This window comes from Emydura macquarii, unplaced genomic scaffold (assembly GCF_026122565.2).
Source record: "Emydura macquarii macquarii isolate MOO-44397 ecotype Brisbane River unplaced genomic scaffold, CSIRO-AGI_Emac_v2 contig_3220, whole genome shotgun sequence".
NCBI classification, from domain to species: domain Eukaryota; kingdom Metazoa; phylum Chordata; order Testudines; family Chelidae; genus Emydura; species Emydura macquarii.
The window spans coordinates 3,187,432-3,206,357 of NW_027133357.1; the positions used below are offsets into that span (position 1 = coordinate 3,187,432).

The following is an 18,926-nucleotide window of genomic DNA, read 5'->3' on the forward strand; positions in this document are numbered from 1 at the left end:
TGTAGGAACTGGGTTGTGCAAGGGGACAGAATAGTCCTATTATAGCATATCCAGGGAGTCTCATCACTGCTGTATCTCATCACAGTCCTTAATGTGTGTAGCCTCCCCAACACCCCTGCAAGGTAGGGAAGTGCTGCTATCCCTGATCTAGAGATGAAAAGCTGAGGCCTGGAGCCAGTAAGGTTGGGTCCAAAGATCAGTGAAGTGGCCTTCCGCAAGGGCACTCAGGGAATTGCTGAGTGAGCTGGGAGTCAAACCTGCGTCGCTTATGTTCCACATCAGTGCCTTGGTCATAAGCCTGTCCTTCCTTCTCTATGGCTCTTCTAGCATATCTCCCAGCATCTTACCCTGGCATTTAGCAAGAAGAGACTAAGTATGTGGTTTCTATGGCTTGTTCTCCAGGGCCTTGCCCAGTCTATATTTAAATGACACACGTGCTCTGCCCCCTGGGACTCTTCCACACTGTAGTGCATCTTGTCGCTAAGAAGTCTGTCTTGGTACTCAGTATCATTTCCCTCTTCTTCAGACTCTTCTCCTGTCTTGTAGGAACACCCCCTGGAATCACTCTAACCCAGTTCTTCTCCCCCGCTTACTCTAGCTACCCTTTGGAGACAGCTAATCTCCCCCCAAGATGTCATTGACCCAAGCTATCTAAGGATGGGGATCTTCCAACTAGCTTCAGAAGTTAATTCCCTGCGATGTGGCTGGACACAGTCCTATGGGCCACCTTCTTCTCTTGCTCACACCTGACCAACACCTGTGACTCTTGGGCAGCAGAGTCATTCCTGATTTACACCCGGTTGCTCGAGCAGAGCCGTATGTCCTGTGTCATTAGTTAAATTGGAGACGATGGGGATTAATATGAGAATTGAAAGATGGATAAGGAACTGGTTAAAGGGAAGACTACCACGGGTCATACTGAAAGATGAACTGTCAGGCTGGAGGGAGGTTACTAGAGGAGTTTCATAGGGATCCATCTTGGGACCAATCACATTTAACATTTTTACTACTGACCTTGGCACAAAAGGTGGGAGTGTGCTAATACAATTTGCAGATGACACAAAGTTGGGAGGTATTGCCAATAGGGAGGAGGATCGGAATATCATACAAGAAGATCTGGTGGGCCTTGTAAACTGGAGTAATAGAAATGAGATGAAATTTCATAGTGCAGACTGCAAGGTCAGTCAGTTAGGGATGAACAACAAGAATTTTTGCTGTAAGAAGGGGACATATTAGTTGGAAGTGACAGAGGAGGAGAAAGACCTGGGCGTATTGGTTGATCACAGGATGACTATGAGCCACCAATGTGATGTGGCCATCAAAAAGGCTAATGCAGTCTTAGGATGCAACAGGTCAGATATTTCCAATAGAGACAGGGAAGTATTGGTACCATTATACGAAGTACTGATGAGGCCCCATCTGGAATACTGTGTTCAATTCTGGTCTCCCATGTTTAAGAAAGATGAATTCAAACTGGAACAGCTGCAGAGAAGAGCTACTAGGATGATCCGAGGAATGGAAAACCTACCTTATGAGAGGAGACTCAAAGAGCTTGGCTTGTTTAGCCTAACCAAAAGAAGGCTGAGGGGAGATATGATTGCTCTTTATAAATGCATTAGAGGGATACCAGACAGGGAGAGGAATTATTTAAGTTAAGCGCCAGTGTGGACAAATGGGTATAAACTGGCCATCAATAAGTTTGTTTGAAATTAAGGAAAGGTTTCTAACCAACTGAGGAGTGAAGGTCTGGGACAGCCTTCCAAGGGGAGCAGTGCAGACAAAAAACCAAATCCACTTCAAAACTGAACTTGTTAAATTTACGGACAGGATGGTATGATGGGATTGCCTACAATGACATGTAGCTGATTTGCGACTGCTAGCAGCAAATATCTCTACCGGCTGGTGATGGGACACTAGATGGGGAGGGCTGTGAGTTACCACAGAGAATTCTTTCCAAGGTGTCTGGCTGGTGAGTCTTGCCCACATGGTCAGGGTCTAACTGATCATCATATTTGGGGCGGGGAAGGAATTTGCCCCGGAGTCAGATTGGCAGAGACCCTGGAGGTTTTTTACCTTCCTCTGCAGCCTGGGGTCCAGGTCACTTATGGGTTTAAACTAGTGTAAATGATGGACTTTCTGTAACTTGAAGTCTTTAAATCATGATGTGAGGACCTCAGTAACTCAGCCAGAGGGTAGGAGTCTATTACAGGAGTGGGCGTGTGAGGTTCTGTGGCCTGCAATGTGTGGAAGGTCAGACTAGATGATTAGGCTGATCCCTTCTGACCTGAGTCTGTGAGAAACAAACATGCAGGTGATGAAAAAGAACATGCTTGTGGGGTATGTGACAGCAAAATATTAGTCCTTGGAAGCAATCAGTTAAGTTAATTAGCTCATACATTTAAGAAATAGCTAACGCAGTGAGGCCTGAAGACTATCTCAGGAAAGGCACTCAATTACTTGCAACACTCGCTCTAATTTCCATGGTAAACTCCATCCCAGCACTGGGGGGGAGCAGCACAGAACAATATATTAATATTCTATGCTCTGCTGCTTGGCCTGGCGTGAGGCAGCTGGAGTCGAGGGAGTGAGTGAATGAGCCAGTGGGCACTTAATGCAGGGCATGGCCCACTTTTAAAGCAGCAGCGCCACATGGATTTTGAAATGACAAGGACCCGGGAGACACATTTGACCAGAGGACTGCCAGTCAAACCTGCGCCCAAGCCAGTATTATTGATGGCCTTGCTCTAAGAGGCCCCATTGTGCTAGGTGCTGTACGTACACATAGTGAGAGACAGGCCCTGCCCCAAAGACCTGACAGTCTAAATAGTCCAGGCAGACTTACCCCCCTGAACACGCTTTCCCCCCATTGAGCTGAATGGGAGTGGGCTCAAACCTCACGGGTAGGATTTGGATGTAGTAATGATGCCATAACAAACTCTCTGAGGGAGTATAGTCCAGTGGACAGAAAGTGGGCCTGGGAGTCCATTTAGAGTTCTATTCCTAACTCTGCCATAGACTCCCTGTGTGACCCTGCATAAGTCTCTGTGCCTCAGTTTCCTCAGGTGTAAAATAGAGGAGGTATTATCATCTGCTTTCTAAAAAGCGATGGGCTCTACAGACCATAATTTCTGCTTGTTTCATTCTGAAGAGTGGGTGGGTCACTGCGCAGGCATGCGTGCCAAAAAAAAAAAAAATGTGACTAGCATTTGCTTACCCACCACTAGAATGCAGCCACCTCTGAGCGTGAATCTGACTGTGGCAGGTGTTTACACATCTGTCTGGCTTCATTTTCTAACGTACCCATCACTGGCATATGTGGTCATACAAAATTAAGAGTGATACCTCATTAGTCACCTCCCCTCGCTTAATCACAGCTGTTGTCTTACAGATGACCTGCAAAGGCTGACGGGAATTTGCATTGTCCTCTAGTTTGACTCTTTGGGATGTATAGAGAGGAGCTGTAAGGCTTAAGAAAAATAAGGGGAGAGTTTTCCCCTTGAGTTCTCAGTTAGGGGTCATGAACTTTTGCAGTCCTTACTCAAACGAGCAAGGATGTCCAATCTTTAACACAGACCTCTGGTTTTACTAGTGTGTTGGGGCATTTGGGTTAAATAGGTACATGCAAACAAACAAAAACAGCCCAAAGCGTTGAACAGCGTGACTAAAAATCCCTTCCCCTCTCAATTAATCAGGTCTCACATGATTGGTATCCCTTTGGCATAACCCATGCTAGGCTTCCATCTGTCCATAGTCTTTGAGGGAGAAAACTGCTGAGGAGACCTGATTGTGTAAAGATAAAAATAACTGGAAACCAAAAACCTTCCAGGCCTTCTTCGTAAAGAGGCTAAAAAACCTACTTTTTTTCCTCCTGCCCCTTCCCTTTACAGATTACCTTTTAAGGCACTCAGCTGGGTGTGGTTGGCTGCTAAAAGAGCATTGTCAGGGCAGCTCCCGCCAGGGTTAATTGGGAAGTATCTGTATGAAGGGCAAAGGCAAATGGGTATTTTCCAGGCTTTTTTTGCATCCTCTCCTGAAACATGCGCACATGCTAGCCAATCTCCCTTTGCTACTTGTATTAACTCACGGTGCCTCTGTCTCCCGGGGGGGGGGTGTTAAACCACATATATACCTTTAATGAGACTGCTCCTGTCTCCAGACTAACAGACTGGACTCCCAGTTCATGCACTAGCAGCGTGTTTCAGATATGTCACTCCCCGGTTCAATCCCCACAGCCGTTGTGCCTAGACTGCTGAATGTGCCGGAGTCCGGAAAGTCCTAGTGACTGTGGCAGATGATCGTCATCCCTTGTATTTATAAATGGCAATAATTAGGGCTATTAATGCTTCCTTGGCTCAGAGGGAGGTTGTGAAGCTTAGTTCATTAACGTGCTCAAAGCAATTTGCGAGATCCTTGAGTGAAATGTGTTCGAGGAGTGGAAAGACTATTACTATAGACCCAAAGTTTGTTTAGCTGTTCAAGGGATCCCATGTTTTTATCCAGGTGTGGTTTCTAAATGGCAATGCCACTAAAGACGTGTCCTCCTGGGCAAGCCATCACATCATGACTAGCACTGTCACCTCTAAATTAGCTGCTACCACTGAAGAAAGGGATCTTGGAGTCATCGTGGATAGTTCTCTGAAAACCTCTGCTAAATGTGCAGCAGCAGGCAAAAAAGCTAACAGCATGTTCAGAGCCATTAGGAAAGAGCGAGATAACAAAGCAGAAAATATCATGATGCCACCATAAATCTATGCTACACCCCCCACCTCAAATAGTGCATGCAGTTCTGGTTGTCCCATCTCAAAAAAGCTATATTAGAATTGGAAAAGGTACAGAGATGGTCAGCAAAAATGATTATGGGGCATGGAACAGCTTCCATAGAAGAAAAGATTGGGACTTTTCAGCTTAGAAAAGAGACAACCTCAAGGGGATATGAGAGGGGTCTGTAAAATCATGAATGGTATGGAGAAAGTGAATAGGGAAGAGTTATTTACCCCCTTCATATAACACAAGAACCAGAGGTACTTGGTGAAATTAATAGGCAGCAGGTTTAAAGCAAAGAAAAGGAAGTAGTTCTTCACACAACGCACAGTCAACCTGTGGAACTCATTGCCAGGGGATGTTATGAAGGCCAAAAATATAACTGGGTTAAAAAAAAATTAGATCAGCTCATCGATAGGTCCATTGATGACAATTAGTCAAGAAGGTCAGGGGCACAACCCCATGCTGCAGGTGCCCCTAAACTTCCAGTGGCCAGATGCTGGGACTAGACAACAGGGGATGGATCACTTAAAATTACCCCGTCTGTTCACTTCTTTTGAAGCACCTGGTATTAGCCACTATCAGAGACAGGATACTGGGCGAAATGGACCATTGATCTGATCCAATGTGGCCATTCTTTTGTCATAATACAGCAATGTCTCTGCACTGACCAGCATCGCAGGAGTCTGCTTAGTAATGTTCCCATCCAGCAGCCAGGCGAGAGATGCTGAGGGAAGTCAGGGCCTGGTCAATGAACCGGCAGAGGGGCTGGCGGGTGAGAGCAGGGATTGGTGTAAAAAGGAAGCAGTGGAAAGAGAGAGAGGAGGGGTTCGAGGCCACTTGTAATGCACAGGAATAGGGCAGGATCCCTTGAACTAGCTTGTGAGACCTCTCGTGGGCTTTGCTGCCCGCGTTCTGTTCAGAGACGCTCCCAGAGCACAGCCGAGTGAGGCCTGGCCTGGCCGGGTGGCATTATAAACGGGGCCGTTTGGAACACAGCTGTGCCCCTGTCATTCCTTCGTAGCGGTGAGCAAGCAACCCCAGCCATGCTGCTGCCTCCCTTGCCCTGCTTTGTGGCCAGGAAAGAGCAGGGGCCCAAGCGTGCTCTCTGCTGGCAGCTGTGCCCAACGCCACTGACGATGGCAGACGTCCCCTGGGGTCCATGCCCCCGCACTTGGTGCGCACAGGGGGCAAATAAAAGGGGGCGAGGGGAAGTAGCGATAATTCTCCAGGTCCTGCCCCTGTCGCCGCAAGGCCAGAGTGAGATGCCGCTCACAGCTCACTGCATGCGTGGGCTTGCCTCAGCTCTGCTGGGCTGCCCCGCTGCACCCCTGGGGCTCGGTACTCACGCGGTGAGGCTCTGAGGACCCTGTGGGGTTGCCTGGTTGGGGCTTGGTGGCCAGCTGGGCTCCACTCCTGCCTTTTGGCCTGTAGGTTCAGTGGATCAGATTTGGGGGGGGAGGGGAAGGAAATGGGGGTGTCACCCAAGGACCACCCACTCCTGGCACCAAACTTTGCCTGGCTATCATGTTGATTTCCACTCTGGCAGTGCCCAGACGCCCTACCCCAGGGCCGTAATCACGAGGCCATCCTGCTGGCAAGGAAGGGTGGCATAAGAGGGTCCCTGACCTGTGCTGGGGGCCCTATTCCCTGCCCCCAGGCAGCAGGATGACCACCTGCCATAGGGCTTCAGCAGTACAAGCTGCCCCTAACTCCCACTGTGCTCTGGGGTCTGGAGCCAGCTGGCTGGGGTCAGAGGGCAAGGCCAGTGCAGCGGGGAAATCACCAGTGTCTCCCTGCGGGGCAGCTGGTGTGCACTGCCAGGGGCAAGTAAAGCTGGCAGGTGGGGCACTGGGGTGTCACATGACTTCTCCTCCCCCGGGAGTGACTCCTTCCTCCCTAAGGCAGAGGGGATGCAGATGGCATGCCCTGCCGCTGGGGGGTGGGAAGGTTTCCCCTAAGGAGGGCCTGAGTGCAATTGAACTTCCCAGTCCAGACCACCTGAATGGGCTCAGCGCGAGAGCCAACATGCTAGCACATTCCACGCGTGTGTATTCGATGCATTTGCTGCCCTGCATGGGTGTAATGGGGGAGGAGGGGGCACGTGTGTGCAAACCTGTGCCCCAGGGATGGGTGATCAAGCTCTGATTAGATGCCAATCAGCTCAAACTTTAACCCTGTGCTGGGTTTCAGTTACCCCCCTTCCCTTTCCTGTGCAGTAGAAGTTAGTGTAGTTTGACCTTAAACCCCTTCACGTCTGAGTGGGGGATCCTGTGCTGTGGCTGCAGCTCTGTTCCCAGCACAAGCTCAGCCCAGAATCCAAAAGCGCCAGCGCTGACTAGAATTATTTAATTCATCAGCAGAAGAAAGGGAAGAGAGCCACCCCTGAGTGACTTGTGTCAAGCACTGGACCGGAGGAGCTGCCAGTGCAGCCCCATCGTAATCAGAGTAAAAAATAGTCTTCACAATCAATTTCCTTCCCAGCTCAGTGGGGAAAATAAGTGACACTTTGGGTGTTTTCTAATTAGGATGTTAACCACTTCCTGAGCCTGGCACGGCTGGGCTGGAGCTACCATGCGTGTCCTCGTCTCCAAGCAATCAGCGGTGCGGCGAATCAGGAGGCTGCCCCTGCGAGGATCCTGTCTCACAGCTCGACTCGGGCCCTCCCATCGCCCCACCTTGCTGCAACCCCTTGCCAAGTTGGCATTCATCAGCAGCTGCCTTGGAAAATCAATTACCATGCAGCAGCTGGATTCCAGTAGGTTCAGGGATGTGCATGGCATATCAGAGCTCAGATAGGAAGTGTTTGCCAATGATTAGAGCAGGACTGAAGTAGCAGGGGTTAGAGACCCTGGGTCCTATTTCTGGCTGTCGGAGGGGTGTGTGTTCTGTTAGTTAGAGCGGTGGCTCCCAGCCTTTCTAGACTACTGTATCCTTTTCAGGAGTCTGATTTGTTTTGCGTACCCCCAAGTTGCATCTCACTTAAAAACTACTTGCTTACAAAATCAGACATAAAAACACAGGTGTCACAACACATTAGTCCTGAAAAATTGCTTAGTTTCTCAGTTTTACCATATAATTGTAAAATAAATCGATTGAAATATAAATACTATGCACTGAAATGTACGTATAATATCTAGAGCAGTATAAACAAGTCATTGTCTGCATGAAATTTTAGGTTGTCCTGACTTCGCTTGTGCTTTTTATGTTAGCCTGTTGTAAAACTAGGCAAATACCTAGCTGAGTGGATGTACTCACTGGAAGATCTCTGTGTACCCCACAGTGGGGCACCAGTGGGTTAAAGCAGGGGACCGGGTGGCCGGGCCTTGGGCAGGAAGTGTGGCCTGATGATTAGATCAGTGCATCGTGACTCAAGGCGTCTGTCAATAGGAAGACGTAGGGGTGGTGCTGTGCAGAATATTGGAACAAGCTTCGTGGCTTTCACCTGCGCTGGGGTTTCCTTCTGAGCTCAGGCCAGGTTGGCTCAGGGATTTTGAGCCCAGTTTCCTGTGACACTGAGGCCAGTTCAGGTTTTTTCATGGCTTTTGCAGAGTCATAACGTGGAACTCGGGCGCCTGATCCAAACCAAACATGACCCAATGGCTTCCATGGAGTCTAAACATTTGGGGTCTTCATGGGGGATCCCAAAATACAGAGAGGGACTGGAGTGAATCCACCCCAAGATCAGTGTCATATGATCATCACTGAGTCTGTGTTGTTAGGTGCAGTATGGTATTGCCTAGCGGACCCAGCCGTGCTCAGAGCCCCCTGGGCTGGGCACTGCACAGACTCAGAATGAGAACATAAGAAGGGCCATACTGGGTCAGAGCAAGAGTCCATCCAGACCAGTATCCTGTCTTCCGACAGTGGCCAATGCAGGTGCTTCAGAGGCAACGAATAGAACAGGTAATCCTCAAGTGATCCATCCCGTCGGCCATTCCCAGCCTCTGGCAAATAACAATCTCTGCCTATCCTGGTTTATAGCCATTGATGGACCTATCCTCCATGAAATTAACTAGTTCTTTTTTTTGAACCCCGTTATAGTCTTGGCCTTCACAACATTCTCTGGCAAGGAGTTCCACAGGTTGACCATGTGTTGTGTGAAGAAATACTTCCTTTTGTTCATTTTAAACCGGCTGCCTATTCATTTCATTTGGTGTCCCCTAGTTTTTGTGTTATGAGAAGGAGTAAATAACACTTCCTTAGTTACTTTCTTCACACCCATCATGATTTTATAGACCTCTATCATATCCCCCCCTTAGTCATCTCTTTTCCAAGCTGAAAAGTCCCAGTTTTATTAATTTTGCCTCATATGAAAGCGTCTCCATACCCTTAATCATTTTAGTTGCCCTTTTCTGTACTTTTTCTAATTCCAATAAATCTTTTTTTGAGATGGAGCGACCAGATCTACATGTAGTATTCAAGGTGTGAGCGTACCATGGATTTATAAAGAGGCAATAGAATATTTTCTTATTATCTATCTCTTTCCTAATGATTCCCAACATTCTGTTAGCTTTTTTGACTGCTGCTGTACATTGAGTGGATGTTTTCAGAGAATTATCCACAATGACTCCAAGATCTCTTTCTTGAGTGGTAATAGCTCATTTAGACCCCATCATTTTATATGTAGAGTTGGGATTATGTTTCCCAATGTGCATTACTTTTGCATTTATCAACATTGAATTTCATCTACCATTTTGTTGCCCACTCACCCAGTTCTGTGAGATCACTTTTGTAACTCTTCACAGTCTGCTTTGGACTTAACTATCTTGAGGAATTTTGTATCATCTGCAAATTTTTGCCACCTCACTGTTTACCCCTTTTTGCAGATCATTTATGAATATGTTGAACAGTACTGGCCCCAGTACAGACCCCTGGGGGACACCCCTATTTACCTCTCTCCATTCTGAAAACTGACCATTTATTCCTATCCTTTGTTTCGTATCTTTTAACTAGTTACTGATCCAAGAGAGGATCTTATCTCATGACCGCTTACTTTGCTTGAGAGTCTTTGGTGAAGGACCTTGTGAAAGGCTTTCTGATAATCTAAGTAAACTATATCCACTGGATCACCCTTGTCCATATGCTTGTTGACCCCCTCAAAGAATTCTAGTAGATTGGTGAGGCATGATTTCCCTTTACAAAAACCATGTTGACTCTTCCCCCAACAAATCCTATTCATCTATATGTCTGATAATTCTGTTCTTTACTAGAGTTTCAACCACTTTGCCTGGTACTGAAGTTAGGTTTACCGGCCTGTAATTGCTGGGATCGCCTCTGCAGCCTTTTTAAAAAATTGCATCACATTAGCTATCCTCCAGTCATCTAGTACAGAAGCTGATTTAAATGACCACAGTTAGTAGTTCTGCAATTTCACATTTGAGTTCCTTCAGAACTCTTGGGTGGATACCATCTGGTCCTGGTGACTAGTTACTCAGTCCCAGCTCTGAAGAGCTCACAGTCTAATTAGACCAGAGAAAGGAAGGATGACTATCCCTATTGCACAGGTGGGGAACTGAAGTGCTGGGCAGTTAGCAGCTAGTGTCTCACCTGGAGCTGCTGGATGCTAAATGCATAGGAATATCTGATCCTGTGTGTCTCAGGATGAACACCTAACAATGTTGACCCACCAAAGCAGAGGGTGCTTATGTAAAAGTTAGCTTTAGATTTTAGGACAAGAAGTGGGGTGTAAGGTGGTGCTCCAGGAGAAATATAAGGACACAGGCTGCAATTCCCAAATTTTAATTTGGCCAGGAGATCAGGAATAATGCCCACGTTCATCACTATGGGACTGTAGCAAACCCAGCAGCTGGAACTTTTGGTTTCACAATCTATCTCATGCCAACCTGGGGGCTGGAGGGTCACAGCCCTGACCACCACATTGGTGCATTGATTCCATACTTACTGTAAGTGCCCCCTACTGAAGAAACGCTACCATCTTAGATCTTGAGAGAGGTCTCGCATCCAATTACAGACCCAGCCCTAACCTGCTCGGCTTGAAAGATCCCACACGATCACTATGCAGGGTGATAAGTACTAAAAACTAAGCTGCGACCTGGGGATAGCTCTGATTCCAACCCACTTCTCTGCAGTGGCGCACAAAGGAATAGGGGAAATCATCAACTCTGAGCATTAATGTGCTGTCTTTACCAGGTCTGCTCCAAAATGAAGGGCCCTCTGTAAAAAGGAGATCTGGTTTGGAAGGACTAAAACTGCTTTAAAGGAATAAATTGCCAGAGCACCAGCTGGTGAATCTCTTTGCTGGACCATGCAGCTGGTGCTTCTGATGTGCTGGGGTTAAATTAGAGCTTCAGGGCATGTTGCAGAGATGTACAAGTGACATCATTTATCATGGACAATTCCAGTAGTTACAGAAGCTCCCCTCTTTTCTTCCCGGTAGCTTCAAAACCGCGTCCAAAACTGCAGTGCCCATGGCAGCTCCCCCAGAGGCAAGTGAGGTGAGCAGTGTGCATAGAATAAACACCTGCAAGAAGAATGAATCCAAAATATACTCAGTAATAAAAACCCTTCTGAGGCAGACTGGGAAGAATTGCAAAGCCTTTGACTGCAGTGGGTCGGGATTCATATATGCTTCCCCCTGCAGTCTAATGAAGCTGCTTCTTAACCTCTGTCAGGTAGTACACTGAAGTTAGAATTTAATCCCTTGTATTATTTCTCTCTCTCTACTGCAACTATGGATCTTCTCATTACTCATGTAAGCATCTAACTCCCTCCTTTTTTCTTTCATGTTACTGAGTTCTTGGCTTCACTAATACCGTGTGGTGCTAAGTTCCCTCAGTTGGGGTTCCCTTTGATCACATTCTCTTTCCATTTTACTGGATGTTTCCTTGCAAAGAGGGAATACGAGGGCCTGACTTATCTGCTCTTTTATGGCTCCTGGAAGGATAAAAAGTGATGTGCACAAGCAAATCAAACCTGCCACTGCCCCATCCTGCTCTATGCTGCTCATCAGTGCTGTTGAGTGGGTGGCTGAATTGGGTACTGAAGGCAGCGAGGTTGGCATTTAAGGAGGAGAAGAGAACTAGAAAACACAGGATGCATAGCATGGCTGGACTGTCAGGGTGGGAGAAAGCTCTTCCATCCAAGCATAACGATGGACTGTCCTCGGCAGGGACTGAACTCATCACCACGCACTGTGAAAGTGTCTCCTGCTTGAGCTAAACTCCCCAGGTGTTTGCTCAGCGGCAATAGTGGATTCATGAACTACTTTGCATGGTCCTGCCACTAGAGGGAGGCTAAGAGCTACCCCGTGTTAGCAGGGGTGAGATAAAGACTGCAGAACCCTTCCCAAGTATCCCCTAGTTAAGCCTCACAAACAGAGCGGTACAAGCAATCCAGTATAGGCAGCTTTCCCGATGACGTTTGCCCATGGTCGAGTTTGCGAAGCAGCAGTGATTTTATGCGTGTGTGAAATTTCCAAACTGTCTGATGAAAATTTGGAGTGGATCCATCCCCCCCTACCCCCACTGCTGGGACAACAGCGAAAGCCACGTGGGGTCCAAAATGCAACATGGTCTTGTGAAATTGTATTCTGCCCCGGAAGAGCAGGAAATGGGTTAATCCCGGAAAGCCAACCAGTCTAATAGTATAAGCAGGGGCCAAGTCACAAATTCTTAAGCCAGTCTGTGGAAGAGGCACGCTCACTCATATTTTGCAAGCACTTTGCAGATATTAGTGAGCTACCTCTAGGTATCACCACAGTCTAAATCATAAGGCAGGTCCACGCTCATTCCTCCCGTTTCACAGATGGGGACGCTGAGGCAACGAGCAGTTAGGCGACCCACTGATTCCAAAAGAAATGACCTCCAAATGACCAAGGACTTGGACTCCTCTAATTGCTCACCATCAGGTTTCTGGCCTGGGCTCAGGAGACCAAAATGTAAAGGCATGATGAAGGAATCCCTGACTCTGCCTGTGCTAGCATGAAGGGTCCTGAATAGAATCAATGAGTGGATGTAGGATCAAAATCAATGGCAATTTGCGGCTGCCCATGCTTCTGCAGCCGTCTAGCTCCACCAAGGCAGCTTTATGGCCTCCTTCAGCTTCCTTATCACATTAGCTGTGGGGTTTCTTCCTTATTGCATTATAAATTATTTCCAGAAATCAATCTAACACGGCTGCCTTGACAGGGAGGAGGATGGGAACAGACTGTCCCGTCTTCTAAAGGCTGGTCGTGACTCCCAGCCCTGAGCTTACCCTCAGCTCCCCGGCCCCTGCATTTGCCTGACCTCCCCCCCTCGCAGATATGGGCAGCAGACATAAAGTGGGGCACCGTGAGAGGCATCCAGTCTCTGTGCCCTGGCTTAGCAGGCAAACCGAAGGATGGGGAAATGCTTCATTTGAACTAACCTCCCTTTCTGGCTCTCCCCTTGTGTCTAGATGGAAGGGGCAAATGGGAGCCACGGAGGTTTTATTTCCGTTTCTTTCTCTTATGTTTCTCTGCTCATCCATCCTCCAGCACTGAGTCTTGCCCCTGCCCAGGAAGGTATTTCTGCAGAGTGATGAGTTTACTTTGCCTTTAGAATGCACCAGATTTCAACCAAGGCTGGGTGTGTTTACACAAAAAAAGTCTGGAGCTAGGAGCAAGACCCAGTGGCTGGAAGCCGATGCTAGAAACACTGAGGCTAGAACCAAGGTGTGAATGTTTAACAAGGAGGGGCAGGAGAAGGGAATCACATACCTGGGGCCAGCATGCATTGGTCCGTGCTTGCAAATCAAGCTTAGGTGTGTCTTAAAAAAAAAAAAAAAAAAAATCTGCTGTAGCTCAGCCACAAGTGATGACTTGATGGAGCCAGTGCTTAAAATATGTGGTGGGAGGGAAACAAGCGGCTGCAGCCCCGGAAAAAAAAAATCAATGCAGCGTGCCCTTTAAACACTGTTTTACCAAAGCTGCTGCCCCCCAGTGATAATAGTCCTCTCCTCCCCTCGCTGGTTTTCAGACCACTCTTAAGCACTGGATGGAGGAAGCCCTGGTGCAGTTCTCTAGCCTGTTATATAAGAGGTGAGACTAGACACTCAGAATGATTCCTTTGGGCCTGGCAATCTAGACTCGGTGAATCCCTCCAACCTGAATCTTCTCTAAAGGGCTTTGTCGTCTGTCCTACCCCCTCCACCCCCCACCTTTCTTCCAAACAGTCCAGCCCTGTTCTTGCCCTCTCACCTCCCTGAGAACAAAACCAGGGCTGCTGGGCTAAGAATGTGTACACATGCAAAAGCCTCCCGGAGAAGGAAATCTGGTTCCTTCCAACAACAACATAATGAAAAAACATCTTGAGTCAAAACTATAAGGCCAGATTAACTGCTGGTGTGATTGCACCCCTCTCAGCACTGGGTTAAGGCCCCAGGCTATTTAGTAGCATTAGAAATATAGGCGAAGGCAAGTTTGCTTCTGCAGTGAGAGACCCCTAGTGCCATGTACACGGGCACACACGTTGACATGTGTGCACGTCGGGGCACATAGACATGCAACACACGCAGGACAGAAGCACGCACACGGGTGCACACAATGCCATGCGCCCAGCCAAGCAGACAGGCGGTGTGTGGACACAGTGACAGGCTCCCTATGCCAGGGCAGGGTATCCACGGCCTCACACTGCCATCAGCATGGACCACCCCCCTCCTCCCGCTCTGGCAGGGCCCTTGGCCGGGCAGGGGAGGAGATCTGCCCCCATTGGCCCCTGCAGCCCTTGTCCCTCTGACAGCCAGTGCCAGCAGCTGGCAGGACGGAGGGGCCCTGGAGACCTTTCCTACCTGCCCTTTGAAGGGCGCTTTGGCATCCTAGGCTGCGGAAAGTTCAGCGCACTCCTCCTCACCCCTCCTGGGACAGCCCAGGCCCGCTGGCGGCTCCCCTCTGCCCCCCCACCCGTGCTGCCCTGGCCCGGCCGGAGTTTTGCCCCGCGCGGGGGCTGGCAGGGCGCACGCGGGGAGCCGATGCAGCGGGATGTGAGCGGCATCACAATGGAGCGGCAGCGAGAGCCGGGGCGAGCGGTGTTCGCGCTACCGCAGAGCGGGGAGGGGGGGAACGGCTGGACGAAGTTCTGCAGTGCTCCGGAAGGCAGCGGCCACCGCTCCTGCCCGGTAAGCGGCCCCCCGCATGCCAGAACGCCTCGCTTGGCCGCTTTCCTGGGCGGGGAAGGTGGGATCCGTGCCGGGGAAGGGCCCCCAGCTGGGGGGCGGGATGTGGGGCTCCGGGGCAGCAGGCGGGCGGGGGTTGTTGAGCCGGTGCCCGGGCTGCAGTGGAAGTTGGAGTGCAGGACTCCGGGGAGCCCGAGGCGTTGCGCGGTGGGACTGGCCGGGCGCCGGGAAGGGACGGGGCGGTCCGGAGCCGGGGCGGGCGCAGCTTTAGGTGCCCGCCAGCCCCGGCTCCTGCCTGCCAGCTCGGCCAGCGGAGGCTGCCTGTGGCTGGCCGGAGTCGGTCCGGAGTTAGTCCAGATTGACACCAGTGTAACCTGGTCCCTAAGGCGCCCTGTTCCCAGCCCCCTCCCCCTTGCAACAGAAGTTGGAACCACATCTGGGCACCAGCCCCTGGGGTGAGGCCGGCCCCACCTGGCTCCATCAGCCAGGGTGAAGGCAGCAGTTCAATGCCCTCCCGGCCGCTGCACCTTTCGTCCCTGGCAAAGGGCAGGGTGGGATCCCGGGTCTTTCTGCCCCCCCCCTCCCCACTACCCCCACCATGTCACTGCTTTGCTCCTTACAAGCACTTTGTCCTGCCGGCGGCAGTCCCAGGCAGGTTCTAGCCAGGTGCCGTCCCCCGCCAGGGTCGGGCTGTGGAGAAGGGAGGCTGGACCTTTCCCTTGGTGGGTGATCCCGCAAGGTAGCAGTGGAGGAACTTTGGAGCAGGATCCCCTCCTCGCAGCCAGCAGCGGTTTTCAGGCTCCTGGTGAGTATCCTTCGCCTTGACATAAAATCCACGTCCCCATCCATCTCCCTGTCTGTCCATGGCACTTAGCTGGCCCCCATGGCTGTAGCATCTGAGCACCTCGCATTGTCCCTGTGACACCGGGCAGTGCCCTTGGCCCCATTTTACATGTGGGGGACTGAGGTCCAAAGAGGCCGAGGGTACCTTTGCGCTGCAAGTTTCAGAGCCCCGGGCTACAGACTCAGGCTCGTGGGCTCGCGCGCTAGTGCTGAAAAGAGCAATGGGCACATTCCTGCCCAGGCTGGGACTTGGGCCCTGAAACCCGGCAAGAGGAATGCGGCTCAGAGCCCGGGCTCCAGCCTGGGTGGGAATGTCCATCCTGCTATTTTTAGCACCAGGGCATAAGCCCGAGTCTGTAGCCCTGGCCCTGACACTCACTGCTGTGGGGTTTTGGTTTTGTTTTGTTGCAGCATAGACATACCCAAGAGACTTGCCCAAGGTCACGCAGTGAGTCTGTTGCAGAGCAGAGAATTGAGATCCCCTGGGTCCCAAGCTAGGGACTGAGCTACGGGGCCATCCTTTCTTTACAAGTGTTAATGAATCCAGCTTTGCAGCTCCCCAGGGATTCTTGCCCTCTTCCATGTTACAGATGGGGAAACTGAGGCACAGAAGGGACTTACCCAACATTGCAAAGCAATTCAGTGTCAGAGACGGGAATAGTGCCATCCCCTGACTTAACCACCAGGCCACAGTCCCTTGGTGAGACTTGTCTTCAGTTTATCCCACTTTCCCACACTCCTGGATTCCTCTCCATCCATCTTCCTATCATCCCCCATTCCTCCTTTGTAAGCCATGGACTCCCTCACCACGATACCCCCACCCACCACACGCAGCCTGCGATGGCCTCGGCTCCCTGTGCAGAGCCTGTTACACAACCCCTCGTTATTCCTGCTGCAGCCCCACCACCCCCAACCAGGCAATAGGAATCTCTAAAGGGGAGCACACACCCCTCCTTCCCTGCTGGAGGGGAGAGCTGTGGGCCTGGCTTAGCTCAGCACCCCCAGAGCTCTCCCGTTTGCCTCCAGCGTGTTAGCCTGCGAAGCTCATGCATCCCCCCACTGCTTCCTAGAGCACGGACAATCCCAGTTCAGAGGGATCAAGCAATGTCACGGTTAGATCAGGCTGGGGGACAGGATGGGAGGCAGCTGGGGCCAGACAGAGGGTGGCAGGGAAGAGGGAGGGCTAATGGTGTCCATTGTAGGGTTGTGACCTGGGGAAGGGTGCAATGGGGGTCTCCATGCACTCAGTGCCCTTCGGTCATTGCCTCTCGCCCCGTCCCCAGCATGACTCATGGGGAATGGTCCTAGCATCCAGTCCCTTCACTGAGTGGAGAAGGCTGGTCTTTCAGCTCATGCAGAGGACCGAACAACCAGGAGGTCTGGCTCTGTTGCTGACTCACGGTGTGACCTTGGACAAGTCACGTCCCTGCTCCGTGCCTCAGTTTCCCCACTGCCACAATGATACCTCCCTTCGGGGTGAGATGTGAGGGGGTGCATGGGGCTGGATTCCTTCATGCTTGCAAAGCGCTTTGAGACCTTGGGGTGGGAGGGGCTAGTGAAGAACAAAGACGGGCAGGCGCATCCCCAGCCAGGGCGTCTCTGTGCCAGTGTCAGGCGTGTTAACAGAGGGAGGCTGCATTAGACCCCCCACCCACGCAATGGGCTGTTTGCTTGCTCGAATGATAGAGAAATGAAGCTAACTCAACTCGGCTGGAACGGACTCTCAGAGCAGTGTTGCTCTGGGCTCTAGCCCTGCGCCGTAGCCTGTTCCAGAGGGAGGAAATGAATTCTTTCAAAGCCGAAAGCGAATGCGACAGCAAAGCTTAGCCCTGACTCTTAACCAGGGCTGATGGACATGGGAGATGCTGGACAGCTGGCAGCCGGAGCCTCATGCCTTTCTGCAGCTCCGCTGAAATGTCCTGCATCCTGCTGGGCTGCAGCAATGGCCTGCAATTGCTGCTTCTGTGCAGGCAGCCTGGTGCCCCCCATTTCCCCTTGTGACACCTCCTGCTGGATCCAGCAGCAAGTTGACGTAGTGGGAGACTGATGATAAGGGGAGGTCTAATATGCCCTCTAGGGCACCCCCAGTCTGACAGGCCCCAGAAACACTCCAGTACTCACAGCTGCCAAGTTTTGTGCAGCTCCATGCCCTGTTCGGGGCATGTGCATTTCATTCACAAAGATGCAGGTTAGCTCATTACATGCAAAAATCACACACAGCGCTGCCCAGAACCTGACAGCCATGAACCTAAGATCCAGCTTTAGTGTCTGCTCAGTGGTGGGCACAAGCACCAGTCTGACAGCTCCAGCGACTGATGCCTTCTGTCCCCTGCACAGGGGGAGCACAGGTAAGCCCTCCCCACTCCCAGCATGCGTTGGGCCTGTTCTGGAATGATGCAAGAGCCCATCTGATCCCTGGCCTCGCCAACAGAGACGGTGCACCTCCCGGAACCCAAACAGTGACAGAGACAGTGCTTTTTGTGACGCAGGCTGCCAGAGCGAGACCCCTGCTTCATTTCCCAGAAAACTGTGAGCATTCACCAAGCAACAGGTACTTTTAGACACTGCACGGTAGTAACCAGAGCCGGATTCTGACAGGGGAGCTGGGGCTTGTTTCCCTGTGAGTAACGTCCTTGCTCAGCTAAATTGTTTGGAGTGCTGTCTAGTCTAGTGGGTAGAGCAAAGGATTCAGACCCCCAGGATGCCTGAGTTCTAGTCTGAACTCTGAGAGCCAGTCCTGGTTCAGTATGTTCTAGTGGTTAAAGCCAGGACTCTGTCACTTGCTACGTGATGTCAGGCAAGTCACTTCTCTTCCCAATGCCTCTGTTTGTTTCTCAAACAGTTTCACCCCCTACATGGGGTGGTTGAGAGAATTAACGGGTGTTTGTAAAGTGCTTTGAGATCACCATAGGACACAAGGCTGAGCATGATTCCTTTATTAAGCACTGTAGATGAACTCAGCTGAAACAAACACCGCAGGCATTTGGGACCTGTAAGGAACAATCTTAAAGTGCTGGAATGCAGAGCCTGCTGAGTCTGGAGGTAGTGGCTATATGGAGCTGTGCTGCAGCAGAGTCTAATAATCAGTGCTGAGCAGAGGAGAGGTCTGTCCTGATAGCAGGGGATGTTCTTGATCTTTCCCTTGCCCGCCCGCCCACACTTGGCTAGGAAGGCTCTTCATGCCCCCTCAATGGCCCAATGTACAGGGTTAGGGCTCCTCACATTGG

General features: G+C 50.7%; 1 long non-coding RNA gene across 1 annotated transcript in view; it reads left to right on the top strand.

The window, feature by feature from the left end:
• The window catches only part of LOC137142312 (uncharacterized), a 76,051-nt gene extending 75,234 nt beyond the window's left edge, over nt 1–817 (top strand). Inside the window, exon 3 of the long non-coding RNA XR_010916887.1 lies at nt 599–817. This is a non-coding gene — a long non-coding RNA (uncharacterized lncRNA). The remainder of the gene's footprint in view (nt 1–598) is intronic.
• Nucleotides 818–18,926: the final 18,109 nt, after the last annotated feature.